We start from the raw sequence: 18,859 nt of genomic DNA, 5'->3' as shown, positions 1-18,859 counted from the left end.
AGCATGAACAACCACACTCAGCCCCTAGACAAACTGACTTTTCTGACTCAGCTAGGCTCAAAATCTGTACTGACTGTTATATTTGTTATATCTTCCCTAATTCCAGTCAGTAAATGCCACCAACTTACTTCAATTCCAGACCATGATTTTCGACATTAGCATGGATCAGAATCACTTGTTAAAATAGATTGCTGAGGGCCAGGCATGGTGGCTCATGCCTGTTATCCCAGCTCTTTGGGAGGCCGAGGTGGGCAGATCACTTGAAGTCAGGAGTTTGAGACCAGCCTGGCCAACATGGTGAAACCCCATCTCCACTAAAAATACAAAAATTAGCCAGGCATGGTGGCATCTGCCTGTGGTCCTAGCTACTCCAGAGGTTGAGGCTGGAGAATCGCTTGAACCCAGAAAGCAGAGGCTGCAGTGAGCCAAGATCGTGCCACTGCACTCTAGCCTGGATGACAGAGCAAGACTCTGTCTCAAAAAACAAACAAACAAAAAAACCAACAAAAAAAATTGCTGGGGACCATCTCCAGAGTTTGTGACTCAGTAAGTCTTAGGTAGGGCCTGAGAATTTGCATGTCTAACAAGTTCCCAGGTGATGCTGATGCTACTGATCTGGGGACCATACTTTGACAACCACTGCCCTACACTATGTCCTCAAACTTCATCTCACTGATGCCTTGATAGATCTTACACAGTGATGTGGCCTTTCCTCTCTTGGCCGAACCATTGCTTATTTCTTTTTATTTCAGGGAGGTGAACATTATGAGACTCCAAGAGACAGAAATAGGATAAAGAGCTATTCCTCCATCTACACACTACCAGATGTAACTGTGAAGTAATGTGTAACTTCCATTTGCTCCTTTGCTGGCCGTAAAACTAACATCTTTAACTCTAAAACGGTCCTGGCTCAGAGCTGAAAGCTTACTCGGTCTGCAGAGGACACAGAAAGGTCACCCAAGCTTGCAGCTGAGTTTCTGGAAGCAAACTGGTGACTCTCCCAACAGTGAGCAGCTGTTCTACCCCTCATATTAATTTCTTCTGGGCAGAAAAAGTGAGCCCACAGAGCTATCTAATCACAAGTCTCTCAGTTTATTGGTACAAAGAAGCATGATTTCTAAACAGAGAAGCCATAGCAAAGGTTTTGCAGAGTCCTGGCAGTCTCCTCCTTTGTAGGTGTGCTACCCATCTCTGGGAAAGCAGCCACAAACCCTAGTGTGTCTTGCTGAAGATCAACACACATAAGTCATACTTAAACAATGCCGTTAAAATTAAGTTGTCATCTATGGCCCCTAAAATTACCACCATGTTTGCAAAATGCCATGATGAGCCCTCAGTCCTCATGCTGACTTGACCTATCAGTAGCATTTGACATATGTCTTAGTCCCTTCGTGCTGCTATAACAAAGGACCATTGACCAGTAGCTTAGAAACAACAGAGATTTATTTATCACCATTCTGGGAATTCTTGATTATTTATCACCATTCTTGATCTGAGACTGGGAAGTCCAAGATCAAGGTGCCAGCAAATTCAGTGTTACATAAGAACACATTTCTTGGTTCATAGACAGCACCTTTTCACTGTGTCTCCACATGGTGGAAGGGGCTAGGCAGCTCTCAGATGCATCTTTTATAAGGACACTAATCCTATTCATGAGGCTTCTACCCTCATGACCTAATCACCTCCCAAAGGCCCCACCTCCTGAAGCCTGCTATGGTTTGGACGTTCATCCCAACTAAACCTTATGTTAAAATTTGGTCCTAATGTTGGATGTGGAGCCTAATAAGTGTTTGGGTCATAGGGGTGGATCCCTCATGAATAGACTAATGCCCTCCCTTGGGGTGAGTGAGTTCCCTTGCTCTTAGTTCCTGCAAGAGCTGATTGTTGAAAATTGTCTGGCACCTCCCCACTTCTCTTGCTTCCTCTCTCACCATGTGACCTTTACATATGCCAGCCCCCTTTTGCCTTCCACCATGAGTAGAAGCTGCCTGGGGCCCTCACCAGATGTCCAATCTTGAACCTTCCAGCCAGCAGAATTGTGAGCCAAATAAACCTCTTTTCTTTATAAACTACCTAGCCTCAGGTATTCCTTTACAGCAACACAAAGCTAACTAAGACAGCATCACATTGGGTATTAGTTTTTGAAATATTAATTTGGATAGCGGGAGCAAATATTCAGCCCATAACAACATAATCATTTCCTTGTCTCTGATACACTTACTTCACCTGCTTTTTAGGGCATGAGACTTTCATGGTTTTCTTCCTACTTCATCCCCATGAAGTGCTTTACTATTTCTCAGTCTCCTTTGCCGATTTATCCTCTTATACCCTTATAATATTGGAGTACACCAGGGATCTGTTGTTGATTGCCATCTGTAGCTACTCATGACCCCATCCAGTCCGATGACTCTATATTCCATCTATATACAAGTAATCCCCTAATTTATATCTCCAGACCAGTCACCTCTTCCAAACTTAAGATTCCCCTATCCTACTTGCAATTTGCACTTAAATTGCTAATAGGCAAATGAATTAACATGTTTCAAACTTACCTCTTAATTCCTATATCTCCCACCTGCTCCTCAATCTCAAACAAAATCTCAATAAAGAGGAATTTTATCTTCCCATTCACTCAAACCAAAATTCTTGGAGTCATCCTTACCTTCTTTTTCTTTTACACTCTACGCTCAATCACAGGAAGTCCTGATAGCTCTACCTTCAAAATAGTCTTCTGGATTTACCAGAAGCCAAATTTCACCATTACTCTCTGGGTCCAACCCTCTACTGTCTTCTGGATTATCATAGAGCCTCTTAAGTAGTCTCCCTTCTTTATCCTTGAAATCTTACAGACTATTCTTAGAATAGTAGCTATTGTGGTTTGTATATTTGATTGAACTCTCTAAATGTCATGTTGAAATTTTATCCCCAATATAGGTTCCAACAGGAGGTATTGGGTCATGAGAGTGGATCCCTCATTAATTGCTTTGTGCCATCCTCACAATGAATGAGTCTCACTCTGTTAGTTTCCACGAGAGCTGATTGTGGACAAGCATCCTGGACTTCCCTCTTCACTCTCTTGCTTCGTTTCTCATTGTGTGATCTGCATAGGCCAGCTTCCCTTCACCTTCTGCCATGAATAGAAGTTTCCTGAGACGCTCATCAGAAACAGATGTTGGCACCATGCTTCTTGTACAGCCAGCAGAACTATGAGCCAAATAAACTTATTTTCTTTATAAATTATCCAGCCTCAGGTATTCCCTTACGGAAACACAAATGGACTGAAATAGTAGCCAAAGTGATGCCTTCTTTTAAAATGTAAATCAGGTGTAAGGAAGGGGTCCAGTTTCAGTTTTCTGCATATGGCTAGCCAGTTTTCCCAGCACCATTTATTAAATAGGGGATCCTTTCCCCATTGCTTGTTTTTGCCAGGTTTGACAAAGATCAGATGGTTGTAGACGTGTGGTGTTATTTCTGTTCAGTTGGTCTGTATCTCTGTTTTGGTACCAGTACCATGCTGTTTTGGTTACTGTAGACTTGTAGTATAATTTGAAGTAAGGTAGCGTGATGCCTACAGCTTTGTTCTTTTTACTTAGGATTGTCTTGGCTATATTGGCTCTTCTTTGGTTCCATATGAAATGTAAAGTAATTTTTTTTCTAATTCTGTGAAGAAAGTCAATGGTAGTTTGATGGAAACAGCATTGAATCTATCAATTACTTTGGGCAGTATGGCCATTTTCACATTTATTCTTCCTACCCATGAGTATGGAATGTTTTTCCATTTGTTTGTGTCCTCTCTTATTTCCTTGAGCAGTGGTTTGTAGTTCTCCCTGAAGAGTCCTTCATGTCCCTTGTAAGCTGTATTCCTAGGTGTTTTATTCTCTTTGTAGCAATTGTGAATGGGAGTTCATTCATTGTTTGGCTCTCTGCTTGTCTATTGTTGGTATATAAGAATGTTTGTGATTTTTGCACACTGATTTTGTATCCTGAGACTTTGCTGAAGTTGCTTATCAGCTTAAGGAGTTTTGGGTCTGAGATGATGGGGTTTTCTAGATATAGGCTCATGTTATCTGCAAACAGAGACAGTTTGACTTCCTCTCTTCCTATTTGAATACCCTTTATTTCTTTCTCTTGCCTGATTGCCCTGGCCAGAACTTCCAATACTATGTTGAACAGGAGTGGTGAGAGGGGGCATCCTTAACTTGTGCCGGTTTCCAAAGGGAATGTTTCCAGCTTTTGCCCATTCAGTATGATATTGGCTATGGGTTTGTCATAAATAGCTCTTATTATTTTGAGATGTGTTTCATCAATACCTAGTTTATTGAGAGATTTTAACATGAAGGGATGTTGAATTTTATTGAAGGTGTTTTCTGCATCTATTGAGATAATCATGTGGTTTTTGTCATTGGTTCTGTTTATGTGATGGATTACATTTACTGATTTGCAGATGTTGAACCAGTCTCACATCCCAGGGAATGCATGTGGGGCTTAAAACCTAAATGACGGGTTGATAGGTACAGAAAACCACCATGGCACATGTATACCTATATAACAAACCTGCACATTCTCTGCTTGTATGCCAGAACTTAAAGTAAAATAAAAAATACATATGGGAAAGAAGATTATCCTCTGGGGATTAAACTGCAGTCATCACATACAAAATGGATTGGAAGAGAGATATACAAAAAATAAAAAAGAATTTTCTTTTCACTTCCAAGAATAGAATAGTAATTAATTATATTTTGAGGGTGAAATGACGAGTCATCTTAAAGTAACAGAATGGATCCCAGTCTTCAGTTAATAGCTAACCTTGACTATAAATTAATTTAAAGTTTTGGTACATTTAAAAAAGGAATCATCAATCAAAAAGGGATTGTGTCAACCATGGAAAAAATGAAAATCACAAAAGTTGGTGATATTCATCCAAATAGTTTCCAACAGAATAAGAGCTTTATATAATACACTATACATAGTATAACCCCTTTGGTAAGAATATCTCTACAGAAAGGATAGATGAATCTGATGATTTTTAACTTTTACCATTAAACATTCACTTTATCAAAACAAACAAACAAAAATGTGAATCAGATTGTAGCTCAATTATGTTTAAGAGCTCATAGAGGCTCTCCACTACAGAATAAAAGCCAAAGTCCTTATGATGGCCTGAAAGGCCACATGGTCTGTTCCCACCCTCACCTTTTCATCTCTCTGATCTCCTCTCCTACTACTATTTTTCATGTTTATACCACTCTGCTCTTGCCACATAAGCCTCCTGGCTGTACCTTATATCTGCCAGGCACACTCTGACCTCAGAGCCTTGCACTAGCCATTTCCTCTACATGGAACACTCTTTCATTAAATATGTGACCAACGCTTCACTTCCTACAAGCCTTTGCTCAGATTTCACCTTTTTAATAATGCCTATACATACCATGCTGTTTAGCACTGCTATCTGCCACTCTCAGCAATCTCAGCCCCCTTTATCCTGCTCTACTTTTTGTTGTATTCCGCAGTGCTTACAATCTCACGTTATTATTGTTCATGTATTATATTTTTGCCCATTGTCCTTCTAACACACTAAAAATAAAGTTCTATAGTAGTAATACTCATCTGTTTTGTGGTGTTTTCTAAGCACCTAGAATAATGCCTAGCACACAGTTTTGAGCAATACATACTTTGGATCCCTCTCTTCTAAATTCCAACAATGCTCATTCTTTTTTTTTCCTTAATCCCCTGGGCACCCACCCCTGAGTACCATTCACTGGCCGATCCCTGGAGTTCCACCCTGCCCTGTTCCTGAGTGCCCTCTGTGTGTGCCTCCCCCACCATGCCCTCTGGGTGCCAGTCCTTAGCCCACCATTTTGGATGTCCATCCCCTCCCACTCTGGGTGTCAGCAGCCTGGGTGCACTTCCCTGCCAGCATGAATGGGTTGTCCATCAGGCTGATAGCACCTTAGTAAAATTCACCACCGTCATTTATTCTTCACCTCTGCAGGATTAGAAGTGTAGTTTGCAGCTACCATTAAAGTCCCTCAGATAACCAAGCCAACAATACTAATGATAGAACAAGAATGACAGCTTACCATTCTTAGACTTAAAATAGAAGTACCAAAGTTACCAGATGTCCACAGCTCTAAAAGTGCATTAACTTCCTGCACAAGCTACATGGAAGCACAAATTATAATCAGAAGGCTCAGAGTCAGAACAAGAAATATTTACATGATTTGTGTATCTGATGGTCTTCGATGCTAATTAACTTGCATCTTCACAATGGAGCCATATCCAATGTCGACTGCTAGAGATCACAGGCAAGGCACTCTCCCTGCACAGTGCTAACCAGCCTTTCCTGATTCATTTATTCAACACATTTGTTGGGTGCTTATGATGAGTCATGTAGTGTGGGAGGCAGGCACTGAGCATACAGGGACAAATAAGACAAAATACAAAATAGCTCTTGTTCCTGCTTTTGAGGAGTTTGCTTTCTAGTGAAGAAGACAAATATTAAGCCAATAAACATATAACGAAGCAAGATGACCACAGGCTGTGCTGACAGCTATGACTAAAACAGAGTGATGCGATAAAGCTATTCCAGATAGGGTTGTCATGGAAGAGCTCAGTGGAGCCTAAGGATGAATGTGAGGCAGTCATGAGATGAGCTGGAGGAAGCTTTCCAAGCAGGGGTAGCAGCAAGTGCAAAGGCCCAGTGTAGGGGGTAAGAGAGGAGATGGGTTAGTTTTTAAAAACAGAAAGAAGCTAGCCAGTATAAGTGCAAGAGAGGTATGGGATATATTTGGAGAAAAAGGCAGGTCTTGGAAGTTTTCACAAAATCTTGGTAGGTAATTTGGATTTTAAAGGCACTAGCAAGTATGTTCTGAAGAAAAATTTAGAGGAATGTAAGAATAGATGGTAGGATACCATTTAGGAGGCCATTATGAGCGTTCATGCAAGAGATGCTAGTGGCTTAGACTAGGAAGATGGTAATAAGGATGAGAAGTGGAAAAATTGAGTTATATTCTGGAGGGATATATCTCACTCATAGGATTTTTTTTTTTTTTTTGAGACAGAATGTCACCTCTGTTGCCCAGGCTGGAGTGCAGTGGCATGGTCTAGGTTCACTACAACCTCCGCCTCACAGGCTCAAGCCATCCTCTCACCTCAGCCTCCCAAGAAGGAGTAGCGGAGACAACAAGTGCACACCACCACACCTGCCTAATTTTTGTATTTTTAGTAGAGACAGGCTTTCACCATATTGCCCAGGCTGGTCTCAAACTCCTGATCTGAAGCGATCCACCTGCCTCACTCTCCCAAAGTGCTGGGATTACAAGTGTGAGCAACTGTGCCCAGCCGCATTCATGGGATTTTAAGTTGGAATGAATATAGCGAGGAGAGTAAATAAAAAGGAGAAATCAAAGATTAACTGGTTTTAGTTTGAACAACCAGCTGGATGATGGTGCCGTTTCCTAAAATGTGGATAGACAGCAGCACAGATTTGTGGATAGAATAGAAAATCAGGGGCATGTCAATCTTAATATCTAAGTGGAAGTACTAAGTTATCGATGAGTCTGCAGTTCAGAGAAGAGAGCAGGGCTAGAGTCATCAATTTGTGAATCACTAGCTTAAAGGTGGTAAGGGACCTAGGCACTATGCAACATGTGTAGGAAGGGAAGGGTAAGGAAGGAAGCCCAAGACCCATTCTGAAGGCACTCCCATATTTAAGGGCCAGATCTACAAGGAGAGGCCAACAAAGAAGACTCAAGACAACCTTCTGTTGGAAGAGAGCCTGTAGAGTGATATAACAGAGGCCAAGAGACAGTGTTTGGAAAAGGAAAGTTTTAAAAGATAAGCTAAACATTGAGCAAATGAACAAATGTATCAATGTTTTTGGAAGCCAGGATAATCAAGACTGGGGAAGGGTAAAACAGATTTGGGAAGGGGGAAGGGAAGGAAGAACCCTGTGGTTTTGGATTGCTAGATTGGAATTGAAGATATCATGATGAACTTATGAAAAGGCCTAGAAAACAGTGGCATCCCCATAGCAGTGAACACATTTAGCACCTAAATTTTGAGTTCTAAAACCACTCCCTACTGAAAGGAACCAACCCTTTTTGAATAAATGATTGGTTCTAGCACTGGGGCAGGGAACATATGTGATAAATCTGCAATATCTTGTTGACCCAGAAAATGAGACAATGCTTAAAAAAAAAAAAGAATGGATGTGATGTGTGATGTGTGTAAAGGAAGGACACAGACATCAGCTTGCAGGGACACCAACTTAATTAAGTATACACAGGTAATGTCACATGGTAATTAGATAAACAGTAGCACCCCCATAGCAGTGAACCTCCTCGGATGTGATACAATAAGAAGGACAAAGAATTTCTTCTGGTATCCTTGCTCCCCAGAAATGTATAAATTGAAAAATAATCGTGGGGAAACAACATACAAACTCGATTGGAGAAATTTTCTACAGAATAATTGACCTATACTATTCAAAAATGTCAATGTCACAATAAACAAGAAAAGGCTGAGGAAGTGTTCCAAATTATAGAGTACTAAAGAAATATGACAACTAAAGGCAATGTGTGATGCTGGATTGGATCTTGGATCAGGAAACAAAATGCTATAAAGGACATTATTTGCAAAATTTAAATACTGTCTGTTAGGTAATAGCATTGTATCAATGTTAAATTTCTTGATTTAAAAAATGATACAGTAGCTATGTAAGGAAATCATCTTTAAAAAATACCGGCTGAACTATTTAAGAGTAAAAAGCCAAAATGTCTGCAACTTACTCTTAAATGGTTCAGAATAAAATCATGATGTGTGTGTGTATTTGAACAAACATTTTTACAATAACAATTAGTGATTCTCGAAGAAGGGCATATGAGAGGTTTTTTTCTTACTATTCTTCCACCTTTTATGTATTTTGAAATGGCAAAATAAAGTTTAGTAAGAAAAAGCTAAGATAAAGGTAGAAAGATGTACTTTGGACTTAGCAATATGGAAGTCATTGATGAATTTGATATACAGTTTTAAGAGCTTCAGCCATGAAATCATAGCCTCTGGTAGCTTTCTACCTAAATATTTTTAAATTTCTCTCAAATTATGAGTTAAATCTTTCTTTTATATTTTCCAACTGGATTGTTTTTATAATTTTTATGTGTTTCACCTGTTCTGCAAACTGGCAAAAGTCATGAAATAAGAAACAGAAGATGTAAAACAATTGGAAAAAGGTAAAGTTAAATCTCCATGACATCAGTCTAGACAATGACTTTTTGGATCAGACCCCAAGAGCACAGACAACAAAAGCAAAAATAGGCAAATGAGATTACCTCAACTAAAATGCTTCTGCATAGCAAAGGAAACAATCAAGAGAATGAAGAGACAACTTACAGAATGGGAGAAAATATTTGCAAACCACATCTCTAATGAGGGGTGAATATTCAGAATATATAAGACATGCAAACAACTAAATAGGAAGAAAACAAATAATCTGATTTTAAAATGGGTGAAAGACCAGAATCAAAATTTCTCAGAAGACGACAACAAACGGCCAGCAGGTTTATGAAAAAAATGTTCACTATCATGAATCCCCAGGGATATGCTAATTACTACCACAATGAGATATCACCTCAGACCTGTTAGAATGGCTATATCAAAAAGACAAAAAGTAATAAGTGTTGGCGAGGAGGTGGAGAAAAGGGAATCCTTTCACGCTGTTGGTGAGAAGGTAAATTAATACAGCCATTAATGGGAAACAACATGGAGGTTCCTCAAAAAATTAAAAATAGAATTATCATATGAACCAGCAATCCCACTACTGGGTATATATCCAAAGGAAATGAATCATTATATCAGAGATATCTGTCCTTCATGTTTACTGCAGCAGTATTCACAATAGCCAAGACAGGAGTAAACCTCAGTGTCCATCAAAGGGTGAATAGGTAAAGGAAATGTGGTGTATATACACAATGGAATACTAGTCAGTCTTCAAAAAGAAAAAAAAATCTGTCATTTGCAACAACATGGATGAGCCTAGAGGACATTACATTAAGTGAAATAAGCCAGGCACAAAAAGACAAATATTTGCATGATCTCACTTATATGTGGAATCTTAAAAAAGTTGAACTCATAAAAGTAGCCACTAGACTGATGGTTACCAGGGGCTGAGAGAGGAGGGTGGTTGGGAAGATGTTGGTCAAAGGATACAAAAATTTCTGTAAGACAGGAGGAATAACTTGGAGAGATCTATTGTACAATATGGCAACTATAGTTTATAACAATGTATTGTGTTCCTGGACATTGCTAAGAGAGTAGATTTTAAGTGTTCTCACCCCAAAAGTGAGTATGTGAGGTAATACATGCTAATTAGATAAATTTACTCATCCCACAATGTATATATATATTTCAGAATATCCCATTGGCACAGTGGCTCACACCTGTAATCCCAGCAACTTGGGAGGTCGAGGACTGAGGATTGCTTGAGGCCAGGAGTACAAGACCAGCCTGGGCAACATAGGAAGACCCTGCCTCCACAAAAATAAAACATAAAAAAATAGCCAGACATGTGACATGCACCTGTTAGTCCTAGCTACTTGGGAGGCTGAGGCAAGAGGATCCCTTGAGCCCAAGAGTTCGAGGCTGCAATGAGCTATAATCATACCACTGCACTCCAGTCTGGGCAACGGAGCAAGACCTTGTCTCTAAATAAATAAATAAAACATCATATACATAATAAGCATATACCATTTTTTGTTAATTTAAATAGTTAATTAATAATAATACCAGATGTCTTCATAACAGCTACTGAAATTATCACTTGATTTCGTTTACTGGACCTATTAATAGTTACGTTATCAATTCCACATACCAAGCATCTTTGTAGCTCTAGAATAAAACCTACACAGTTATGGTAAATTATTCTTTTAATATATGGTTTCTAGGTTCTTTATTTAGGATTTTCTCATTGGTATTTATAAATTACACTGGCCCATATGTTTTTATGTGAGAGTATGTGTGGGATAGAGAGAAACATATGATTGCTTTGTCATTTTTGGCATTCAGTGTTTTGTTGGCTTTATAAAATACATTTGGTAACCTTGTAGGTCTTCTAACCATTCCCAAAGTATAAAAATCTTTTGTTTTTTAAAGCTTTGAAAACTTTACCCATAAAATGATCTGGGCTCAGAATGTAATATTTTAAGGTCATTTGTTCTATCTTCCTTGGTACAGGTTTTCTATTTTTTTCTGGAGTCAACTTTAGTAACTTAATTTTTTCTCTGAGATTATTCATCATGTATGTAAATACATGTAAATCCTCTTTCTTTCTTGGGAGTTATAGTCTTCAAATGTATGTGTAAGGAGCCATCAGAGAGAGAGTGAACAGAAAGAGTGCCTATACACAAGAAGGGGTGGCCGCCCAGGTTCTGGCTTGTGTGAAACATTTATGTCCCAACCAGGGCAAATTGTGATTGTGTGGAAAGATTGCACCTTCTTCCTACCTGCTTTCTCAAGGTAAAGACAGAGTCAATTACCAATTATGATTTATAGAAACTACTGCCTTGCTAGCAAAAAATGCCACCTCATCAGTTATTTATGGTATTGTAAGATCATAAATTTGATTTATAACCCAAAACATTTATAGGAAGAAAAAACTGGTTTTGATTTATAACCCAAAACATTTTATGGAAAGAAAAGGAAAAGTCTTAATATGACTATATGAACTCGAGCCAGGGGGCTGCAACAGTAACTACAAAGTTCCAGTTGACAGAAGTAAGTGAAACCAAAACAGTCCTCAGATCTTTTCTCTAAGCCTGTCTGAAATCCAGCCATGCTAAGAGCTTAGGACTATCAATTGTCCATTTGCTTAGATTACTTTCCAACATACCCGGGTTCATTCTTAGGTACTTAAACATTTGTCTATTTAGTTGTGTTATTTTGACTGAAACTTCAGACAATTCTTTTTTTTGGCACCAACATCCTTGTTCCACAGAATCAGTCAATGCCAGAGATGTCTGATGAAATCTAAAAATGTCAGCACTCAGAAAAATGTTCAAACCTCCTTCTATTGCTGATATCTCAGACACTATGATGTGTCACAATGCAGATATAATGTAATATAAAACTTCTAAATACAATTTCAGCTTTGAGTCTGCAGTACTCAAACAGATACAGATTTCGTGTGCGATAGATTTACTTTCTTCCTAGATTTTTGTCTCATCTGTTCCCAGAAAATCAGTCATTTATCTAGACAAAGACCCATGATAGATTATTTTCTCCTTCACTTGATTCCATTCTTGCCCCATAACTTATCAATTTTTATTTTTTAAATGTCTCAAGTTTCAGTTTTTAAGAAACCAATAGTGTGATACTAATATGTTTCAAAAACAAAATAATAAATTAGCTATCATTGGATGTCATACTAACTTTTCAAAGCTGATTTTATTATGGGACATTCTAGAGTGAATCTGTGCCCACTTACCAGAGTTGTTTGAAGTGTATCTGTTGGGACCTGAAAACTCAGATATTTCAGCTCTCCAGGTGCTGCTCATGAAGTAAAACACCTACGCTTGGAGTTCAAACATTTTTTAAAGACATGTTAAAATTGATTCCTATATTAGTTCGTTTTCATACCCCAGACTGGGTAATTTATAAAGGAAAGAGGTTTAATGAACTCACAGTTCCACATGGCTGGAGAGGCCTCACAATCATGGCGGAAGGCAATGGAAGTGGAAAGTCACATCTTACATGGTGGCAGGCAGGAGAGCTTGTGCAGGGAAACTCCCATTTATAAAACCATCAGATCACATGAGACTTATTCACTACCCTGAGAACAGTATGGGGGAAACAGCCCCCATGATTCAATTATCTCCACCCAGCCCTGCCCTTGACACATGGGGATTATTACAATTCAAGGTGAGATTTGGGTGGGGACACAGCCAAACTATATCAGCCCCCTACCTTTTCAACAGCTTGAAGTCATTAATGGTAAAGTTGTAATACATTTGGTTCATGTGACATCATTTTTAAAAAATCCTAATAGGATTAGAACAAATTCATTTTTAGTCTAAACTTCTTTAGAAATAAGACATTTTCCGATTATACTTAATTTTAGGAGGAAATGTACATTCATAACAAATTATTATTATCCTTTTCAAGACCTGCATCATATTTAATGCCTTTTAAAAATGTGTAACCACATCTCTGTGTTTATAAAAGAATAAAATGACTTCGGTTCCACTCCTAGGTCACTCCTATCTGAGTTGGTTTGGAAGGTGGCGGTTATGTGGGACATGGAGCGCTTCTGACTGCTTGCTGCTCTCTGTGATATGCCCTGCTCTCAATAGCACCCAGAAGTTTTACCTGCCTCTCCCACCTGTGAAACTGATATGAAAATGGCCCTTTGAAACAAGAGATGTGGGAGCAGCCTTAAATTATTCAGGATCTTTATTATTAATGAATGTGCTTCTGTGAGCCCTTAAAAATAGTGCAGCCTCAAAGATTACTATTTTGCATGCAATTGCTAGACAACCAGAACAAGAAATCAACTCTACACAGGAATGCTACATCTGGAAACCTGATTTTACTCAGCTTCTGTCTTCCAGAACTGCTGAGTCATTTTTACGGAGGTTCGACTAGAATGCTTCTCTGCGGAAACTAAGAAAGGTAAGGACTTGGCGTGGAGGCAGATAGATCATATCTTCAGCTGTCTTGTTGACTGGCCGGGAGGCTGGACTCTTCTAGGCCTACCTAGGAACTTCAGGAATTTCTACACCAAGAAGAGTTCTAAACTGATTTCACATGCTACAACTTTTCTTAAAAATCTTATTTGAATATATATGGAAACTTGCTAGGTTTTGGGAAGTCTTAGATTACCACTATTATTATTATTATTATTATTATTATTATTATTATTATTATTATTATTGAGGCAGAGTCTTGCTCTGTCACCCAGGCTGGAGTGCAGTGTCACATCTCGGCTCACTGCAACCTCTGCCTCAGGTTTCAAGCAATTCTCCTGCCTCAGCCTCCTGAGTAACTGGGATTACAGTTATCCACCACCACGCCTGGCTAATGTTTGCATTTTTAGTAGAGATGGGGTTTCACCATGTTGGCCAGGCTGGTCTCAAACTCCTGACCTCAGGTGATCTGCCTCCTTCAGCCATCCAAAGTGCTGGATTACAGGCATGAAAGCCACTGTGTCTGGCCGCTGTTATATTTTTAAAGAATGAATGTAATCAGATTTTTCTTTAATTTTGCTTTCTGTAAAATGTTATTTATCTGCCCAAATAACTTGTGCTCTAATTCATTCATTCATTAGAAGGAAGGTAAAGTATTATTTAAATTTAATTATCATATAACTTTTTAAAAACAGTTTTAAACTACCCATGATAACACAGGTAGTTATGTAGCCATGTTACATCTTTTTCTGAGAACGAATAAAGCTTTTCTTATACCATAACCCATTCTTTTTGCTGAAAATGAATATATATATATATAAAAAATATACTAGACACACACAGAGACTTCAAAATTTCATGGAAAAATGGAATTAAAAGATAAAAATAAAAACAAATTTATTTCTCAGCATAAGCCTTATCAAGTTCAAGACACTTTTGTAAGTGATAATACCAGCCATTTAGTCCATCCTTAAAGAACCGAGGGTCCTGAGAATTTAACTATGTCAGTGCAGTCCTTTTGACATTCTTAACTGAAGAAAACTAGGTGCCCTTTAAAGATTTTTTAAGATTAGGAAACAAAAAGAAAAGAGAAAGAGCCAAATCAGAATTGTAAGGTGGATACCTCATGATTTCTCTTCAAATCACTTGCAAAATTGTCCTTATGTGATGAGAAGAATGAGCAGAAGCAGTGTCATGGAGGACTCACTGGTGATGCTGTCCTGGGTGTTTTTCTGCTAATGCTTTGGCTAACTTTCTCAAAATGCTCTCATGATAAGCAGATATTATTGCTCTTTTGGCCCATCAACAAGCAAAATACCTGGAACATCCTAAAAATTGTTGCCAGAACCTTTTCTCTTGATAGGTCTGCTTTTGCTTTGACTGGACCACTTCCATCTCTTGGTAGCCATTGCTTTGATTGTACTTTGTCTTCAGGATTATACTGGCAAAGTCATGTTTCATCTCTTGTTACAATTCTGCAAAGAAAGCCTTCAGAATCTTGGTCCCACATGTTTAAAATTTCCATTGACTCTGCTCTTATCTGCAGCTGATCTACGTGCAATGGTTTTGGCACCCTTCTAGTAGAAAGCTAGCGCAACTTCAATTTTTCAGTTAGAATTGTGTAAGCTCAATCAGTTGAGCTATCTATGGAGTTGGCTATTGTTTCTTCTGTTAATTGTTTGTCCTCTTAAATTACAGCATTCACATTTCTTTAAAGAAAAAACTTCATTTTTTTCTTGCAAACTGATGTGGATGGTTTACTGCTGTGGGTTTCATCTTTCACATCATCTCATCCCTTCCTTCTCAAAATGAGTTATCTCTCTGTGAACTACTGATTTCTTTTTTTAAAATTTAATTTTATTTTAAGTACTGGGATGCATGTGTAGGACGTGCAGGTTTGTTACACAGGTAAACGTGTGCCATGGTGGTTTGCTGCACCTATCAGCCCATCACCCGGGTATTAAGCCCTACATGCATTAGCTATTTATTCTGATGCTCTTCCTCTTCCTGCACACCCAAGAGGCCCCAGTGTGTGTTGTTCCCCTCCCTGCATCCATGTGTTCTCACTGTTCAGCTCCCATTTACAAGTGAAAACATGCAGTCTTTGGTTTTCTGTTCCTGTATTAGTACGCTGAGGATAATGGCTTACAGCTCCACCCATGTCCCTGCAAAGGACATGATCTTGTTCCTTTATATGGCTGCATAGTATTCCATGGTGTAAACTACTGATTTATTTGGGGCATTGTCCCCATAAACTTTTTGTAAAGCATCAATGATTTTACTATTTTACCACCCAAGTTTTACCATAAATTTGACATTTGTTCTTGCTTCCATTTTAGCAGAATTCACGTTGCTCTTAAGAGCTATTTTCAGACTGATATCTTATCCTTCTTAACGCTTCAAACTAAATCCTGTTCAGACATGCTTCAACAATCTAGTGTGAGTTTATTTTGGTACAAAAAAAATTTTGAAATCCTTGCCTATTTTTTTCAAAATATACATTTTCCACAAACCTCTCATGTGTGTGTGGTTTGAATAATAGTTGCAACATGAAACAATTAACAAAGGTAGCTAATTGACTACTCTTTTAAAAATAAACTAATTATTAACAGAATCCTATGTGTACATATACATACATGTATGTATATATGCATATATATGACAAGTTGATAGCTTTTGTTAGAAATTTAATATGTAGAATGATTTAGCATAGTGTTATTAGAAATTTAAGTATTGAGAGTTTCAAATTTTGTTCTTAAAGTTCAAGTAAATTGATATCATCTTAAAGTAAGAATACAGTCCACTCTTAAAATTATAATGCCTCAAAGGCTCTAAGTCATCATGGTATTAGTTTCAGGAGCTGTTCTCAGTTTTCTGAGAAGCGTGGTCAGTATCAGGAGCCTCTACTTCTATGTTTCTCCTTGTTTTTTTCCTCCCAAGATATTTCAGTCTCCTTGAACACCTTGCAGTCACTTTCCACAGGTAAAATGATTTGTTTAGTTGCCTTTTTGTTCCCGTGGCCTCATTCGTCTGCTGCAAAATCTTCTGCTTAAAATACTGGTTCATTTCTAGTTACAGGGACCCACTTGCCATCTGTCATTCCAGGAAATTTGTGAAACGGATCCAGATAAACAAGGTGAGTGTTATTGTCAAGTTTCTGAGCATAGTTTGTAAACAGAAAAATTAGGCACAGATGTTATATTTTCAGACCTCTGATTTGAAGAAGAATAAACATTTGGCAAATTTCTGGCTGAAAAAGAAACTGTTATTTGATTAAAGTGGCTTTCTCTCTCTTCTAAACAGAAATCCACCATGTACTGAAGAGTATCTGTGGTCTGTTGTCTCGAAAGCACCAAAAATAATCTAACAAAAGACTTGATGTCAACATAATTACATTTGAATTGCTATTCAAATACACAGAAACTATTACCTTAGTTTTATGTATATTCATAGTTAACTATTAAAATGAAATTATCATATATATTTTAATGTCATGGGTAAGTTCACAGTACTGTGTGGTTCAAGTTGGGAGAAAGGTCTCACAGTTGTCATTATATGAAAATTTTATAAGTGGATATGGAGAAACTAGTTCCCCTTTCTTCTGACATCGCTGAATGCCAAGTTAGCCCCAGAACTGATCTGTGGGATTTCTATTGCTAGATCTATTTGGAGCCTTACTCCCCTAACCGAAATCTACATTGTTATCTTACTTGTTTTATATGAAATTCTGTATGATCCCTAGTTGTTTATCTAAAACAACATTATAAATGATTCCAATACCTTTGGGTTTTCCAAATTTGGTCTCTCATATTAATACGCTTTACACAAAGCAGTAGGTAATCCATTCAACTCTCAATTTTCTTCTTTCTCAATTTTCTAAGGCAGTGTGTCTCAAAATTAGCATGCATCAGAATCACCCAAAAGGTTTGTTAATATGCTGAAAAGTTTGTGATTCCGTGGGTCTGGGAAGAGTCCAGGAATGTGCATTTCTAACAGGTTCCCAGGTGACCTGATGCTGCTGGCTTGGGACCGTACTCTGAGGACCACTGGCCTAAAGCATCTATTTTGGATCATCGAACTAGATGATGGACATTTGAAAGAATTGTATTATATCCACCTTAGTATCTGTGAAAAATAAATATATTGATGTAGCTGAGCAAAAACAAGAATCCTGGTCAAAAGATATTTCTCAATCATATTGCTTCCATGAAGAAGAACACATGTAGCTTGTGTTACTATTTCTTTAAGCATCTCAAACTGCTTTGTTCATAGCTTTGGGCGTGATACATTTGGTAGTTTCTTCCTTTCTTGGGTTTGTTTTGTGTGCGTGTGTGGTGGTTTTGTTGTTTTTTTTTTTTTTTTTTTTGCATCATCAGAAAAAAAATGTAAAAGCCTTGAGGAAGTGGGTCTGGTGTTGGCTCACCTGGGCTCCTCACTCATTTTCCATGTTGCACTGTATCACAGCTTGCCGTGTTATGCAGCATAACTTCATCAGATGACGCTGTAAAGCATAACTTGACAGGAGAGTGATGGCCAGATGGTAGAGCAGCTACAGAGTTGCTCCTCCACCAAGAGCAGCATCTGGGAACTTGCAGAGCCCCTTGTCTGCTGATTCTGTGTATCTGCTTAGTGCATCTGAGAGGAACCAGGGCACAAACAGTGGCCAATTTCCAGAGGAAAGAAATGTTGGGCATTACACTATTGTAAATTATTTCCACCTTATTATGCCTACTCTCAATTTGTTTTTTTTTCTCCAGACATAGGACAGAGGAGTTTCTGACATCTCCCATTCTCTAACATTGGCGTCTTATCTGAAAACTAAGCATTTTTAAAGCCAAAGGAAATGGTGAATAACAAAAGATTTAGAGCGAATTGTAGTTTTTTATATATATATATATATATATATATGTTTGTACCTCTTGAAAAAGAAAGGAAAACATGTAGAGGGTTTTTAAACAACCTCTCTTGTTTGGGCGACAATGTTTAGGCACAGCCCACTTCACCTGAGGTAGATGTCTTTAATTCATGATCATATGCTGACTGTTGGATCAATGTACATTCAGAGAGAGGCCTCTGGCATGCTCTCACTACTTTGGGACAGCTCTGGCCTGGGACGGCTCTGGCCTGGTTCAGCACTGTAATCCCCTTTGTGGCTCCGCACAGTGCCTGGCATTCAGTATCTT

General features: G+C 38.4%; 1 protein-coding gene across 1 annotated transcript in view; it reads left to right on the top strand.

Moving 5' to 3' along the window:
- The first annotated feature begins 11,338 nt into the window (after window positions 1-11,338).
- Window positions 11,339-18,859, top strand: part of DYTN (dystrotelin) — a 72,570-nt gene continuing 65,049 nt past the window's right edge. Inside the window, exons 1-4 of the mRNA XM_054478869.1 lie at window positions 11,339-11,511; window positions 11,642-11,769; window positions 13,602-13,662; window positions 16,749-16,812. The gene's annotated coding sequence lies outside the window, so the exon portion shown is untranslated. The remainder of the gene's footprint in view (window positions 11,512-11,641; window positions 11,770-13,601; window positions 13,663-16,748; window positions 16,813-18,859) is intronic.

The sequence above is a fragment of the Pongo pygmaeus genome, chromosome 11 (assembly GCF_028885625.2).
Source record: "Pongo pygmaeus isolate AG05252 chromosome 11, NHGRI_mPonPyg2-v2.0_pri, whole genome shotgun sequence".
In the NCBI taxonomy this organism is placed as follows: Eukaryota; Metazoa; Chordata; class Mammalia; order Primates; family Hominidae; genus Pongo; species Pongo pygmaeus.
This window is presented reverse-complemented; position numbering and strand designations above follow the sequence as displayed.